The following is a 17,202-nucleotide window of genomic DNA, read 5'->3' on the forward strand; positions in this document are numbered from 1 at the left end:
ATATGATAGTATATTTAAGCAACCCCAAAAATTTCACCAGAGAACTGCTAAACCTGATAAAGAGCTTCAGCGAAGTGGCTGGGTATAAAATTTACTCAAACAAATTAGTAGCCTTTCTCTACTCAAAGGATAAACAGGCTAAAAAAGCAATTATGGAAATTACACTCCTCACAATAGCCACATATAATATAAAGTATCGTGGTGTGATTCTAACCAAGGAAGTGAAAGGTCTGTAATGACAAAAACTTCAAGTCTCCAAAGAAAGAAATCGAAGAAGATCTCAGAAGATGGAAAGATCTCCCATGCTCATGAATTGGCTGGATTAATATAGTAAAAATGGCCACCTTGCAAAAAGCAATTTACAGATTCAATTTGGAATCCCCCCGAAATTCCAACTCAATTGGAACTTCTGTGGTAATCACCATCCCTGACCTCAAATTGTATTACAGAATAATTGTGATAAAAAACTGTATGGTATTGGCATAAAGGCAGGTAGGTAGATCAATGTAACAGAATTGAAGACCCAGAAATGAAGGCACACATGTATGGGCACTTGGTCTTTGACAAAGGAGCTATAACTATGGAATGGAAAAAAAGACATTTTCAACAAATGGTGCTCGTTTAACTGGAGGTCAGCATGTAGAAGAATGCAAATTGATATACTCTTATCTCCTTGGAGAAAGCTCAAGTTCAAGCGAATCAATGACTTATACATAAAACTGGGTACACTCAAACTAATAGAAGAAAAACTGGGGAATAGCCTCAAATGCACACAGTGGGGAAATTTTCCTGAAGAGAACACCAATGGCTTATGCTCTAAGATCAAGAACCAACTAATGGGACCTCATAAAATTGCCAAGCTTATGTAAGGCAATGGACATTGTCAATAGGACAAAATGGCAACCAACAAATTGGGAGAAAAGCCTTTACCAATCTTACATCTGATAGAGGGCTAATATCTAATATATACAAATAACTTAACAAGTTAAACTCCACAGATTCAAATAATCTTACTAAAAAATGTGGTTCAGAGCTAAACAAAGAATTCTCAAGTGAGGAATACTGAATGGCTGAGAATCACGTAAAGAGATGTTCAACATCCTTAGTAATCAGGGAAATGTAAGTCAAAACAACCCTGAAATTCCATCTCACCCCAATCACAATGGCTAATATAAAAAAAAAAGACTCAGGTAACAGTAGATGCTATTGAGGATGTGGAGAAATAGGAACACTTCTCCATGGTTGGTAGGATTGTAAGCTGGTACAATCACACTGTAAGTCTGTCTAGTGATTCCTCAAAAAAATTGGATTAAGTACTACCTGAGTACCCAGCTATACCACTCCAGAGCATACACCCAAAAGATTCTCCAACATATAAAAAGAACACATGCTCTACTAGGTTCATACAGCCTTATTTATAGTAGCCAGAAGATAGAATGGACCCAGATGTTCCTCAACAGAAGAATCAATACAGAAAATGTTGTACATTTACACAATGGAGTACTACTCAGCTATAAAAACAATGACTACATGAAATCCATAGGCAAAAAATGGATGGAAGTAGAAAATAATCCTGAGTGAGGTAACCCAGTCACAAAAGAATAGAAATGGTATCTATTCACTGATAAGTGGATATTAGCCCAAAAGCTTGGAATACCTAAGAAAAAAATCACAGATCATATGAAACCCAAGAATAAGGAAGATCAAAATGTGGATGTTTCATTCCTTCTTAGAAGGGAGAACAAAAACTAACTCACGGAAGGAATTACAGGGACAATGAGTGGAGCAGTGACTGAAGAAAAGGTCATTCAGAAACTGCCCAGGGGATCCATTTCATATGCAGCCCCCAAACCAGTCACTATTGCTGATGCCAAGAAGAGCTTGGTGACAGGAGCCAGATATTGGTATCTCCTGAGAAGCTCTGCCAGAGCCCTACTGATACAGATGAGTATGGTTGCAGCTAACCATTAGACTGAACAAGGGGACTCCAGTGGAGGAGTTAGAGAAAAGACTGAAGGAACGGAAGGGGTTTGCAACACCATAGGAAGAAGAACAATATCAACCAACAAAACCCCATTACAGATCCCAGGGACTAAACCACCAACTAATGAGTACACACGGAGGAACCCATAACTCCAGCCACATAAGTGGCAAATGATGACATTGTCCAGCATCAGTGGGAGGAAAAGCCGTTGGTCCTGTGAAGGCTTGTTTCCCCAATGTAGGGTAATGCTAGGGCACTGAGTTGGAATGGGTGTGTGGAAATGGGAGCATCCTCATATAAGCAGGGGGAGGTGTAGAGGTATGGAAGAGGGAGTAAAGGGGGATAACATTTGAAATGCAAATAAATAAAATAACCAAGAAAGATAAAATTATTATAAAAAAAGAAAATATATAAACATGGGGTAAAATAATTAAGGAGGAACACCAATGACTGGTCTGTTGTTCATATTTGGAGTTTCAGTTAACCAGATAACCCGTATAATATACTTTGACAAGCATCTATATATCTAGGTAATTGGAAGCTTTTTGTGTGGTAGAAGTAGTGTGGTGGGCTACATTGTTGCTCCTAACTTCCTTCTGGTACGATGTAGTGGGTGATTTTGCTAGGATGTGTTGCCATAGCACTAACTATGCTTTTGTTTATGTTAAATATCAGTTATTTAACAGCTGTGATTACACAACTTCATATGGAATGATCAACTACTTTCTGGTGTTTAGAATGACAATCATTACAGACAGTTTGTCATCAGGACCTAGATGATGAGGACAACCTGTAGGTTTAGGCTAAATGAGTCCACAAAGGAAAACCATAGGAAGGAATGAAGGACTTTATATTAAATATCATACAATCCCATGACAATTATGCACTCTTATTTTTCTCACATCTTTGGCTCTTTCACTTCTTAAAGTTTTTTTCCTGGCTTAGCTTTATCTTAAACAGTAGCACTAGCACAAATGTCAACCCAATTAGTGTTTGTTAAAAGTTATAAACATTTTAAGAACATTTGTAAATCATCTTACTTAATTAGACAGAATGATTGGGAACACATAATCACATATTTCCCAAAAATGTTTCTAATCAGCTAAAGGAAAATTGGCTCAGCCCCCAAGAATTTTTACTGTGTGAAGTCTGACCATATAAATTATGCTTAGAATTTTACATGATACTACTCTACTTTGAACTTAGAGTGAATGTCAAAATTCTATTGGGTAAAGGGTAGATGTCAGTTTAGTACCCCTGGGAGAACTGGAAATTTTAAAAGATTATGCATTTGCCAAGAATAGATAAATTGCCTATTATCCTAGAATTTAGGAGATTAATGCAAGAGACCTCTTCATGCCCAGCCCAAGATACACAGGGAATACCTACCTCAAAACAAAACAGTAACAGCAGCAAGAGTTGAGCCTAGTGAGAGGTCTTTCTGTTATTAAAGGATGCTATTAAAACAATAGTGTCTCTTCATATGAGCAATGCATACATTCAATAATGGTCTTTTTTATTTATTTATGTTATTGGATATTTATGTATCTACATTTCAAATGTTATCCCCTTTCTCAGTTTCCCCTGTGCAAAGCCCCCGCCTCCTGCTTCTTTGAAGATGGTCCCACTCCAACCCACTCTCTCCCACCTCAACATCCTGGCATTCCCCTACACTGAGGAAATGAAGTTTCATAGGACCAAGGGCTTCTCTTGCTATTGATGCTAGACAACACCATCCTCTGCTACATACGTGGCTGGAGCCCTAAGTCCTTCCATGTATACTCTTTTTTTGGTGGTTTACTCCTCGGGAGCTCTGGGTTATCTGGTTGATATAGTTGCTCTTCCTATGGGGTTGCAAACCATTTCAGCTCCTTCAGTCCTTTCTCTAACTCTTCCATTAAGGTCCCAGTGCTCAGTCCAATATTTAGTCACAATCATTTTTATCTGTATCAATAAGGATCTGACAGAGCCTCTCCGGAGACATCCATATCAGGCTCATGTCAGCAAGCATTTCTTGGCATCATCAATAGTAAATGGGTTTGGTGTCTGCATATGGGATAGATCCATTCTCTGGATGACCTTTCCTTCAGTCCCTGATCCACTCTTTGTCCCTATATTTCCTCCTGTGAGTATTTTGTTCCCCCTTCTAAGAAGGCCTGAAAATCCACATGTTGGTCCTCCTTAAAATTCCAAAGATGTAGCTCAAACCATTACTTCCTTCTTATAATTTGTTTACCTTGGGTATTTTTATTACAGTAAGGAGAAGCCACTAACTTCTTTGGCATCAATTTTCTAACCCAATAACAGCCATAAAATTTCCAGTATTATCAGTATTCTTTGGCACCAATATGACTTTCCTCATCATGAAAAGTAATAATTACTGATAATAATTATGGCAAGTAACTGAAAAATACCACAAACTATTATCTTTAAATTGTTTACAGTGTTTACAGGGGTGAATTACAACCCTTATTTCATGAGAAAATTGAAGCTTTGGAATCCACTAAACAGGAAAACATTACAGCATTAGAAAAGTATAGGGATGATATTTGAAAATGAGCCTACTTAGTACACTTACTATTCATGGCTATATTGTCCAGATGTACTCGGTTTACACGGTAGTAAACTAAAGACTTCCATCCTCAAATTTCTCCCCTCTACTCTTAGTCTGTAACAGACTACTGTGACTGGTAAAATATCAAGTCAAATGGTGTCTTGATCATCTTATCATATATTAGTGGTTCTCAACCTTTCTAATGCTGTGACCCTTTAATACTGTTCCTTATATTGTGGTAGCACCCACCCATAAAATCATTTTTATTGCTGCTTGAAAACTGTAATTTCGTTACTGTTGTGAATCGTAATGTAAATATTTGATATGTAGGATATCTGATATGTGACTTTGTCAGAGTCATTCAACCTCCAAAGGGGTCAAACCACATGTTAAGAACCAGTGCTCCTGTCTTACCTTCTCTAGAAGTTTAATATGAGGCAGGTTCTGTTGTGGTTTGCCCTGAAGTTACTGTATTTTGATGCTAATTCCACTGCCCCAAGGACAGCTGCCTAGTCAAGGACTCAGACCTCAGGTGACTTCAGCAGAACCACCTCTCCATTGAATTTGTAAAGTACTGGTGAGGGGCAGGTATAGGATAGAAGGAGGCCTGTCATTGGAGGAGAAGGAAGAGAAGTTTGAAGGAAGAGGAGAAGACAAGGAGAGAGGAAGAGACAGGAGGGAGAGAGGGGCTGAGAAGCCATGGCAGGACAAGATGGCAGGTGATGTTAAGATTCTTCTCTGTGTATTTACAGGTTGTTATCAATGTTCCTAAGGGATGGATGGTACTGGGCTTTGTATGTTCAAGTGGGCAATTATATCTTACCAATTGGATCTAAGATTATTGTGTTGTGTGTTCTTTTATGTGAGGGTTTGTGTGTAGGAAAGTGTGCGGCTGGGCTGTGTTTCCGCCAAGATATCTAGCAGATATCTTGGGCACCGAGGTGTAGACCCAGCAGAGTAAAAGACCAACTTACTCTTTTATTTTTATATTTTTATAACAACAAGGTTCTAATCGGCAAATTATGTACTTTGACTCTTACAAGCCTGAAAATAACTCAAACGTTGGAAAATGTCTAAGGAGTGATAGTCCATAATTATGGTGAAAAGAAACATTGCAGAATTGCAGGCAAGGTGGTTCTGCTTTTATTTTGAAGGAAATTTTATGTCATACTGTTAATCCCATAATAGTATCTGCCCATTTCATCACACTTTCATTGAGAATTACCATGTTCTGGTCATCATCCAAGAAAAGGGCAAACCTGGAAGAAAGTCAAGTGGTATCATCCCCTGTATATCAACTCAAATTCCAGGCATTGGATGATTTCATTTCCTGAAGCTTAGATTATTTGCTAGATTGATGGCTTATAATTTAATGCATATATAAAAATTGTTTTATAATGGGAACGGATCAAATAAATAAAATCAAAGCTAGTTGTAGTGTTAAAAAGATATGGATTTGAGTACTATATTAAAAATTATTACATTATCATGAACAACATCCAGTATGGACATATAGATGGAAAGTTTCTGTAATAATGTGTGAATATATAACCACACACACATAGAAAACATTATTATGAAACTATTGCTAAAATAATATTTACAATCATGATTATTGTAGACATTGGCATAAGACTTACACAAGGTTGGAATGAAAAATACAAAAGTCACTGCTTTCATCAAGTTTATATGATGAAATTCAGATAGCTATTTATATGCTAAATGAAAATGCATATGTTTAATGTCTCCAATTTTATTGTTCTCTAATGTTTCTCTCTTTTATTTTTTTTACAAAATTCCATATGAAGCTGCATTAGCAAGCTTTATTTTCTGTCATATATTTTATATGCCTATCCAGATACAATTATGAACTGATAATAAAAAGAGAAAACTATCTTATTAAAAGTAATGATTATTTTTCTGAACTACTACTAAAATAGTCTCAAATAATTCTTCATTGGTTACTTTGAATCTTAAATGAGTTAAATATGACTGCTAAGGTACAGGCACATAATGAATAATTTATAAAAATTTAAATTAGTAGCTAGACTGTGATTCAATTAATACTTGTAAACTAGACCACAGTTCATTAACTATTATCATTATTCTCCCTCCATGTTAAAAGATGTTTCTGCCAAGTCTGGAGTCCCTAGTGTAGGGGAATGTCAGGGCAGGGAGGTGGGAAGGGGGGTGGTTAGGGAGGAGGAACACCTTTATAGAAGAAAGAGAGGGGGATGGGATAGGGGCCTTATGGATGTGAAACTGGGGAAGGGAATAACATTTGAAAAGTAAATAAAAAATTGCTAATAAAATAATACATGAAATGACACCCCCTAGAAAGAAATTAATTCAATTCATTGTGGTTACAATGAGATGGTCCTCAGGGATAGTACTTATGTGTTATCGATTTCTCAATAGTACACTTTTAAGTCATCTATCAGGAAAACTGGTAAAACTTAAATTCTTTTTTTGAGACAGTGTCTTTCTGTGTAGCACAAGCTGTTCTGGAACTCAATTAGTAGACAATTATCTATTTGTATCTTACTCTCCCCAGTACTGGGGATAAAATAATATCTTTTTTTCTGTATGCAAAGATAGTATGTTTCTTTATCTGTATGTGATAAATTAGGCAATGAAATTTAGTAGTCATTTCTACTTGTACAGTTATCATTGTTTTAGGCTTATCAATGAAGATACATAACAGTACATACAGACCTTACAATATAAACATAGTCCAAATCTTGCCATTTCTTTGATTTAGTGTAAGTTTTCTTAACTATCTCTTCTAATTAAAGGCAGGAATGTTCAGTCTTCAGTTCTTCATGAGAAAATACTGCCGAACACATTTATCTCAAGGCAGTGGTCCAACCCAATGTCACAATTAACTAATTTTTTAAAGATTTATTTATTTATTAAATGGTACACTGTAGCTATCTTCAGACACACCAGAAGAGAATATCAAATGATTGTGAGCCACCATGTGGTTGCTGGGAATTGAACTCAGGACCTCTGGAAGAGCAGTCAGTGCTCTTAATCGCTGAGCCATCTCTCCAGCCCTTAACTAATTTTAATAACCAGTTCTCTACTCATGAGCCATGCGGAAAGGTGAACATTGTTTTTCACTGAACACAGGCTTTAGAGACCTTGATAACCTTGTGTTTCTTTGATGCTGTCAGAGCTGCAGTGGGATCAGATATGAGAACCGTAGATCCAGCTATATATAATGCTTCGGCTGTATATAAGCTCATGAAAATGAAATATTTTTGACATTTTTATCTTTCATATCTTGCACAGGCCATGCTCACAGCAGACATTGACTATACACTCTTACTGGCTTATTTCATTTTCTTCACTCTTGAGAAGTATAAAGGCACACAAACAGAAGGTATGTAAGGTCAAGACTTTTATATATACTAAGAATGGCTTCTGGTTGTGATTAGCATTGATGTGCATCCTATATAATGAAAGCAGAAGTTGGAGGAGGTGGAGACTGTGTATACAGGTGCACACTAGTGAAAAATACATGGTCCTTTATTCCTACTGGTTTGAAAGTACATAAAATATAAGTTCATTGCCACTTTCAAGACCCATGTGAAGTAAATCTAAAGCCTTTAATTCACCCCACTTGTTAACCATATTTGTCTCATCTTGAGTTTGATACAATCTGAATGTGAAGAGTAGTATAATAGGCATTGGATTACCTAGTCATAATAGTATATTAAAACTATAAGAGACGAGACACTGCATGTATTCCAAATCTTTCATTACATTTAATGAATTCAGTTCATATTCTTGTATATACAAATTTCAAATGATGTATGCATCTTTGTTATAAAGACAATTTTAACACAATGATAGATGATCTTCTAAACCTATGGATGTATGCGTTTCAAAATTACTTTGTGGAAATTTATGTATCTATTGTCATCAATGAGAGTGTGGCCTATTGTTCTCTCCTCCTCCTGTTCCTCTTTTTCCTTCTCATCTTTCTTTTTATAACACTGGCTTCACAGGAGTTTCAAAGTGCTCATTTTCTTTCTTTATTGTGTTACTTTAAAAATTTAAGATATATTAGCTATAGTTCCTTTTAAAGGTCTTAAAAAGTTCTACAGTGAACCAATCTGAACCTGTGCACTTTTTTAAGTAGGAAGACTTTTTATTAGTGTTTCAATCTCCTTATTGGTGATAAATCGAAGTTGTTGATATTTTATTGGTTTAACTTTAGTTATTCATATGAATATAGAAATCTATTTCATTTAGACTTTTTTAATTTAAAAGAGTACAGGCTTTTAAAATATTCATATATAATTTTTTAAATTTCTTTAGTGTTTGTGTGTTTCCTTGTCCATCTCTAGCTTTATTAATTTTGGGCGCTTATTTCTCTTTTGGTTAACTTAACTAATAATCTATCAAAGTTGGTTATGATTTTAAAGAACCAGGTGATATATTAAATGATAATTTGTTTTATTAATTGTTGTTTTTATATTTCATTAATTTCTTCCTCGGATTTTAACATTTTTTCCATGTGTACTAGAACTGCTTTTAGTTTGTGTTGATTTATCCAAGATCTTGAAGCACATCATTAAATTATTGATTTGTGCTTTATACTATAGGTTAATAAAATAGGCACTAAGAGCTACAAATTTACACCTAAAGCCTATTTTAATGTATATCAGAGCTTATTTGTGAAGTTTGAGGTATAACTGGTTACTTGTACAACAATTTTTAACACTTATTTTTAAAGGTTGATCTTACAATAAAGAAAAATTGTCTTAAACACAATGTGTAATGATCCCCCAAACAAACTCATAAAATACACAAAGTTTCCTTCTAATATTAATCTAATTCTTGGCATTTGAATTAAAATACTAAATTATTAGACACTTTTTGGGGAAAGCATGTTTTGTTCTACTACCATGAATACTTGTAAATTGCATCTCCAGTAGAAAAATGGGGCATCATTTTTGGATGGGGTTGGATGGATGGGGTTGCCATCCCACAGTCAAAACTATGACCCAGAATTGTTCCTGTCTAAAAGAACTGCAGAAACAAAAATGGAGAAGATCCTGAGGGAAAGCAGGTCCAATGACCTGCCCAAATTTGGAACCAGCTCAAGGGTAGGCTCCAAGACTTGACACTATTTTTTAATTGGATTTTTTTATTTACATTTCAAATGTTATTCCCTTTCCAGGTTTCCCAAACATAAGCCCGATATCCCATCCCCTCCCCTTCTTCTATAAAGGTGTTCTCCACCCCATCCACCCCCTTTCCTATACTCCCTACTTTCCCCTACACTGGGGGTCCCACCTTGACAGGACCAAGGGCTTCTCCTTCCATTGGTGCCCAACAAGGCCTTCTTCTGCTACATATGCAGTTGGAGCCATGTGCCAGTTCATGTATATAGTCTTTGGGTACTGGTTTAATCCCTTGGAGGTCTTGTTGATTGTCATTGTTGTTCTTACAGGGTTGCAAGCCTCTTCAGCAAGATCTGACACTATTAATGGTGTGTTTACAGACAGGAGCTTAGCCTGACTGCCCTCCAGAGGCCCATCAAGCAGCTGAAAGAGTCAGATTCAGATACTCACACTCAATCAATGGACAGAATCCAGGGACCTTGTGGTTGAATTACAAAAGGCTGAAAGAAGCTGAGGAGGAAAGCAACTTCAACCAGCAGTTTCACCTGACCTGCATCCCCGAAATCTCTTAGACACTGAGCTACCAACCAGGCAGCATGCACTAGCTGATATGAGGTCCCTGACACGTATACAGCAGAGGACTGCCTGGTCTGGACTCACCTAACTGTTGAGAGAATTGGACACATGGTGTGGGGAGATCTGGCAGGGTGGGAGTAGGGGAGCATCCCGATGGAAATGAGGGAGGTATAGGATGAGGAACAGTCAGAAGGAAGACTATGAAGGCAGATAATGACTAGACTGTAAAAAAAAAGATTAGATAATAACAACAACAACAACAATAATAAATACCTTCCATTTGTTTTATCAATGTAAAGATTTATAAATCATTCAGTAGTGCTCTATATAAGATCTATGAGTTTATATAATTTTAGGGTTTCTTTTGCTATTGATTTTGAGCTTTATTGGTTTCATTGGATTGTGGTCAGATAGATATATGATGTCATTTTACTTTCTTCTGTATTTCTTCAGATTTATTTTTTTATACCATTATGTGCTTTACATTATTGAAATTTACATGTGCTAACAAGTAGAAGGTGTACTCTTTGGTGTTTTGGTGGAATATTCTGTAGATATCTATGAGATACATTTGAAAAATCATGCCAATGGATTTTTAATAGTTCTGTTTACTTTTTTTTCAGATGTTCTTGTCCAATTAGAAAAAATGTGGTATTGAAATCACCCAGTATTCTGTGGATATTAATTTACTCTGTCTGGATTAATCTGTCTCTGGAATTACAATATAATAACAGAAATAAACGAAGTATAAATGCTTACATTGACAAAGCAAAAGGAACATATTCTTGATAGTAGATCAAAAAATGCATTTCCCAAAAGAAGTTTAATGATTTAGTATATTGATTCTAATTCCAAGGGTTGGAATGAAATCAGAAGTTTCATATATTTTATTGATTTGCTTGTTTTGAGGTCATCACACGATGTATTTAATGTAATTTTTCATTAATATAAAATATATATTTAAAATAAGTATTAAATCATGTCATGCAAATGACCAATTATACCTCAATATAAAGTCTTTGAATACTAGAAATTTCTATATGCCTATGGTTTAAAATATTTTATTTATTATTGTTTATATTTATGACATATGCAGGTGATTCAAAATATTATGTGTAGAGGTCAGAATATAGCTCTGGGTCTGTTTATGTCCTTCCCACACAGGGACTACAGAATGTGAAGTTGGGTTACCGGGTTTACATGGCAAGTGTCTTTACCCAGTGAGCCATCTTTATCATCTTTATCAGTATGTTGTTTTTTGTTGTTGTTGTTGTTGTTGTTGTTGTTGTTGTTGTTGTTGCCTACAATCTTTATTGGATTTATACAAAACGAATCCCCAAAAGTGAAAAAAAATACATTATGTACAAAACCACTTTCCCTCAGGAGGAAGGTTCTGCTCGCCTTTTAACATGCATTGCTTTTAACTGTAGCTGCAGGGTCCACTGTCCCTTCTGCTGTTGTCTGGCTCTCAGCCTGATTCTCAGCCTCAGCCTCCATGTTTTCTGAAACTTCATTTTCCATTGGAGACAGCATCCCCACTGCCTCCATTCACCTCTGGCTCTGGTTTAGCTGTCTTTGCATCATCTTCCGGGGACTCTCTTCCTCTTGTTTCCTCCTCTTTCTGACAAGATGGGAAATATCAGTGACACGATTTGATGAGGAAGCGCCGTCTGTTGGTTTTCTACTGTCAATCATGGATACCGAGGCACCAGCTTGACTAGGAGTGAAACCTGAAGTAGAGCTCTCAACCAGAGTAATCTTTAGAGCCAGTTCAACTACATTCCCACTCCGCTGAGATTCCTCTGGATCTTCTATCTTCTCTCAAATTTCAGGTAGCAGTTCTTTCAGCTCCTCGATTTCTTTCTCGTATTCAGTAAATGATCCTTCAGCCTCCTTCATCTGCTCATGTAGTACAGTCATTCTTTTCTCAATGACTTCAATAGATTTTTCAAACTGGGCTACTGCCTCATCATACTGAGAGTTGTAACCATAGGCCAAACCCAATTGGTAGTGAGTCTCTGGAAGGAGACCATTGTGAGCTTCCAAAAACTGTTCTTGCAGGCTTAGGCAAGCCTGAAACTCCTCCACAACTTGAATATAATCCTCAGATTCAACACTAACTTCTCCAAGTTTAAGATGGGCTTGTGCAGCATAAACCTGGGATTCTTTTGTTTCTTGCCTCTTAAAAATAATCTTGGCTAAATCTAGCATATCCCAGGCAAGTTCAAAATTCCCAATATCTTCTTCTTCATTTTCTTGAAGAGTCTTTTTTTCAAGAACTGATTCATTTGTTATTTCTTCAGCCTTGTCATTTTCTTTGTCTTCTTCCTCTGAGTCTTCAGTTTCATCTACATTATCATTATTTTCTATCAAAGATTAATCTTCTGTTTTTTTCCTTCTTCCTCTTCTACATGAACTCCTTCTAAGGCATTTCCCAACACTCCATTCTCCATTCTGACCAACTCCAGAAGTGACTTCAAGTAAAAAAAGAAGGCTTTTCCACACTCATTAGCCGTTTCTCCATACTTCTTACCTAAAAGACTAGTTGCTTCCTGGAATGCATTAACAGCTGCCTGAATGTCACCCATCACCAGATGTTTCTGTCCTAATCCCAGTAGTTTCTTAGCTTCACTATCCACATGCAGACTCTCCATTTTATCTGCAGAGGTAGAAGGAGCAGGAGCATCTTCAATTTTGTCAGCAGAAACCAGTTCCATGGCAATGGTAAGAGTGGCTGTAGACTCTGTGGCCATCTTTCCACTGAGGTGGTGGGCCAGTGGGGAGTATACTGCTTGTGAAGAAAACTAGAGAATTCCAGACAACGATGAATTACTCAGGTAGAGAAAATGGCAGATTCTATCAGTATGTTTTAATCCTCTCTCTCTCTCTCTCTCTCTCTCTCTCTCTCTCTCTCTCTCTCTCTCTCTCTCTCTCTCTCTCTCTCTCTCTCTCTCTCTCTCTCTCCACTTCTCTCTCTCCACCCCCACTCGACATTCACACTTTACATACTTACAAATCCATGGACTTGTGGTTAGACTCATACACTGTTACAGTTTTTTTTCAGGAACACTATTTACCTGTCAGTTCTTCTTTGAACCTATTATTCAGTATGTAACTTCTATTATGGAATATTTCCCTATCTTTTCTTGAATTGCTTAAGAAAAGAGAAACAATAAAATATTAGGAATATATAGCAACATTTTCCTGTTCTACTTTTCTTTTTTCCCCCATCTTTGTTAACTTGAGTATTTCTTATTTACATATCGATTGTTATTCCACTTCCCAGTTTCCAGGTCAACATCCTCCTAAACCCTCCCCCTTCCCTTCTATATGGGTGTTCCCCTCCCCATCCTCCCCTCATTACCACCCTCCCCAAAACAAACCCGTTCACTGGGGGTGCAGTCTTGGCCGGACCAAGGGCTTCCCCTTCCACTGGTGCTCTTACTAGACAACTCATTGCTACCTATGAGGTTGGAGCCCAGGGTCAGTCCATGTATAGTCTTTGGGTAATGGCTTAGACCTGGAAGCTCTGATTGGTTGGCATTGTTGTTCATATGGCGTCTCAAGCCCCTTCAAGCTCTTTCAGTCCTTTCTAAGATTCCTTCAATGGGGGTCCCGTTCTCAATTCAGTGGTTTGCTGCTGGCATTCGCCTGTGTATTTGCTATGCTCTGGCTGTGTCTCTCAGGAGAGATCTATATCCGGTTCCTGTCGGCCTGCACTTCTTTGCTTCATCCATCTTATCTAATGGGGTGGCTGTATATGTATGGGCCACACGTGGGGCAGGCTCTAAGTGGGTGTTCCTTCTGCCTCTCTGTTCTAAAACTTGCTTTCCTGTTCCCTCCCAAGGGTATTCTTGTTCCTCGTTTAAAGAAGGAGTGAAGCATTCACATTTTGATCATCCTTCTTGAGTTTCATGTGTTCTGTGCATCTAGGGTAATTCAAGCATTTGGGCTAATAGACACTTATCAATGAGTGCATACCATGTGTGTTTTTCTGTGATTGGGTTACCTCACTCAGGATGATATTTTCCAGTTCCATCCATTTGCATATGAATTTCATAAAGTCATTGTTTTTGATAGCTGAGTAATATTCCCTTGTGTAGATATACCACATTTTCTGTATCCATTCCTCTGTTGAAGGGCATCTGGGTTCTTTCCAGCTTCTGGTTATTATAAATAAGGCTGCTATGAATATAGTGGAGCCTGTGTCTTTGTTATATGTTGGGGCATCTTTTGGGTATATGCCCAAAAGAGGTCTAGCTGGGTCCTCAGGTAGTTCAATGTCCAATTTTCTGAGGAACCTCCAGACTGATTTCCAGAATGGTTTTACCAGTCTGCAATCCCACCAACAATGGAGGAGTGTTCCTCTTTCTCCACATCCTCGCCAGCATGTGCTGTCACCTGAGTTTTTGATCTTAGCCATTTCCACTGGATGAGGTGAAATTTCAGGGTTTTTTTTTATTTGCATTTCCCTTATGACTAAAGATGTTGAACATTTCTTTAGGTGTTTCTCAGCCATTCGGCATTCATCAGCTGTGAATTCTTTGTTTAGCTTCGAACCACATTTTTAATAGGGTTATTTGTCTCCCTGCGGTCTAACTTCTTGAGTTCTTTGTATATTTTGGATATAAGCCCTCTATCAGTTGTACGATTGGTAAAGATCTTTTCCCAATCTGTTGATTGCCGCTTCATCCTAACAACAGTGTCCTCTACCTTACAGAAGCTTTGCAGTTTTATGAGATCCCATTTGTCAATTCTTGATCTTAGAGCATAAGCCATTGGTGTTTTCTTCAGGAAATTTCCTCCAGTGCTCATGTGTTCGAGATGCTTCCCCACTTTTTCTTCTATTAGTTTGAGTGTGTCTGGTTTGATGTGGAGGTCCTTGATCCACTTGGAGTTATGCTTTGTACAGGGTGATAAGCATGAATCGATCTGCATTCTTCTACATGCTGACCTCCAGTTGAACCAGCCCATTTGCTGAAAATGCTATCTTTTTTCCATTGGATGGTTTTGGCTCCTTTGTCAAAAATCAAGTGACCATTGGTGTGTGGGTTCATTTCTGGGTCTTCCATTCTATTCCACTGGTCTATCGGTCTGTTTCTGTACCAATACCATGCAGTTTTTATCACTATTGCTCTGTAACATTGCTTGAGTTCAGGGATAGTGATTTCCCCAGAAGTCCTTTTATTGTTGAGGATAGTTTTAGCTATCCTGGGTTTTTTGTTATTCCAGATGAATATTCAAATTGTTCTGTCTAACTCTTTGAAGAATTGGATTGGTATTTTGATGGGGATTGCATTGAATCTGTAGATCGCTTTTGGTAAAATGGCCATTTTTACTATCTTAATCCTTCCAATCCATGAGCATGGGAGATCTTTCCATCTTCTGAGGTCTTCTTCAATTTCTTTCTTCAGAGGCTTGAAGTTCTTATCATACAGATCTTTTACTTGCTTGGATAAAGTCACACCCACGTATTTTATATTATTTGGGATTATTATGAAGGTGTCGTTTCCCTTATTTCTTTCTTGGGTTGTTTCTCTTTTATGTAGAGGAAGACTACTGATTTATTTGAGTTAATTTTATACCCTGCCACTTTGCTGAAGGTGTTTATCAGATTTAGTGGTTCTCTGGTGGAACTTTTGAGAACACTTAAATATCATATCATCTGCAGATAGTGATATTTTGACTTCTTCTTTTCCAATCTGTATCCCTTCGATCTCATTTTGTCTGATTACTCTGGCTAGAACTTCAAGAACTATATTGAGTAAGTAGGGAGAGAGTGGGCAGCCTTGTCTAGTCCCTGATTTTAGTGGGATTGCTTCAAGTTTTAGTCTTCTGTGAATGAAATTTTTTGGTTAGACTTGATATTTACACAAGTTTAAAGTTCCTCCTGTCCACTGTTTCTCTTTATCATTACTAAGTTCCTGAACCATGACATGGAATAAAAATGGAAACAATTTGAACATGAAAACTATGGTTATTTTTATTTAGAGGTCAAGTTCAACATTTCATATTAGAGTATTCTGATAGTCCTCTCCTCATGACATGATTACTATAAATATTTGACTTCTCTTAAATGAAACTAACCTAGATTAAAAATTTCAAAGATCATCTTAATATATTTTTTTCTTTTTTTTTCTTTCTTTTTTTTTTTCGGAGCTGGGGACCGAAATATATATTTTTTTAAACATGAAGCATCTCTTGGGATTTTGATAAAGGGTATACTGCTATTCAGTGAGTCTAATCTGCGGCTTTATCTAATTTATGTTAATTTATGGTAAATAGGTGATGCTTATGCAAGTACACCACGAAAGTAAATTGTAATTGCTCAATAATTCTCTGTATTGGAATTACATGAAGATTGTAGAATATGGGCAGTTCTGGCTATAAGCCCTAGATTTTCTAATATAATTGGGCTTTTCATCTGCAAATTTATAAATGCCTCACATAATACTAACATGCAGCTTAAAGTGGCCTGTACCTTTAATTATTTTGTGTACCATTGAATTTTCTGTCATTGATAAAATGGAATCATGTATCTATTCACTATTTCTAATGCATCAGGCAGAAAAGTACTTTCAGGAGGGCATGCTAATAATTGTAATAAGGCAGGAATGATATCAGGAACTGTTATACATACCCAATTCTACCACTAACATGCTAGGATAGAACTAGTAGCTATGTGTTAAAGGAAACAATCACATAAGTGTTAGGAAATCATAATTACTGACATTTCACAAAACATTGAAAACCAAAACTTACCTTTTACAAGATTTTTCAAGTGAGAATTATGCATGTTATACTTTGAACATCAATACCTCTGGAGTCCTTTTCTAGCTGTGTTAATTTGTCTGTGCTGGATTCAGAGGCCAACCAGGTAGCTACCTTACAAAGGTCTTCGATAAGAAGACTTAAGAGCCCAGGGTCAGCCCATGTATAGTCCTTGGGTAGTC

At 37.0% G+C, this 17,202-nt stretch overlaps 1 pseudogene across 1 annotated transcript; it reads right to left on the minus strand.

Annotated features, from left to right (window-relative positions):
* Positions 1–11,650: 11,650 nt before the first annotated feature.
* Nasp-ps1 (nuclear autoantigenic sperm protein, pseudogene 1) lies at positions 11,651–13,105 on the minus strand (annotated as a pseudogene). Its single transcript, XR_015647073.1, has one exon. The product of XR_015647073.1 is annotated as a nuclear autoantigenic sperm protein, pseudogene 1 (transcript).
* Between the last annotated feature and the right edge of the window lie 4,097 nt (positions 13,106–17,202).

The sequence above is a fragment of the Rattus norvegicus genome, chromosome X (assembly GCF_021556685.1).
Source record: "Rattus norvegicus strain SHRSP/BbbUtx chromosome X, alternate assembly SHRSP_T2T, whole genome shotgun sequence".
Lineage (NCBI taxonomy): Eukaryota > Metazoa > Chordata > Mammalia > Rodentia > Muridae > Rattus > Rattus norvegicus.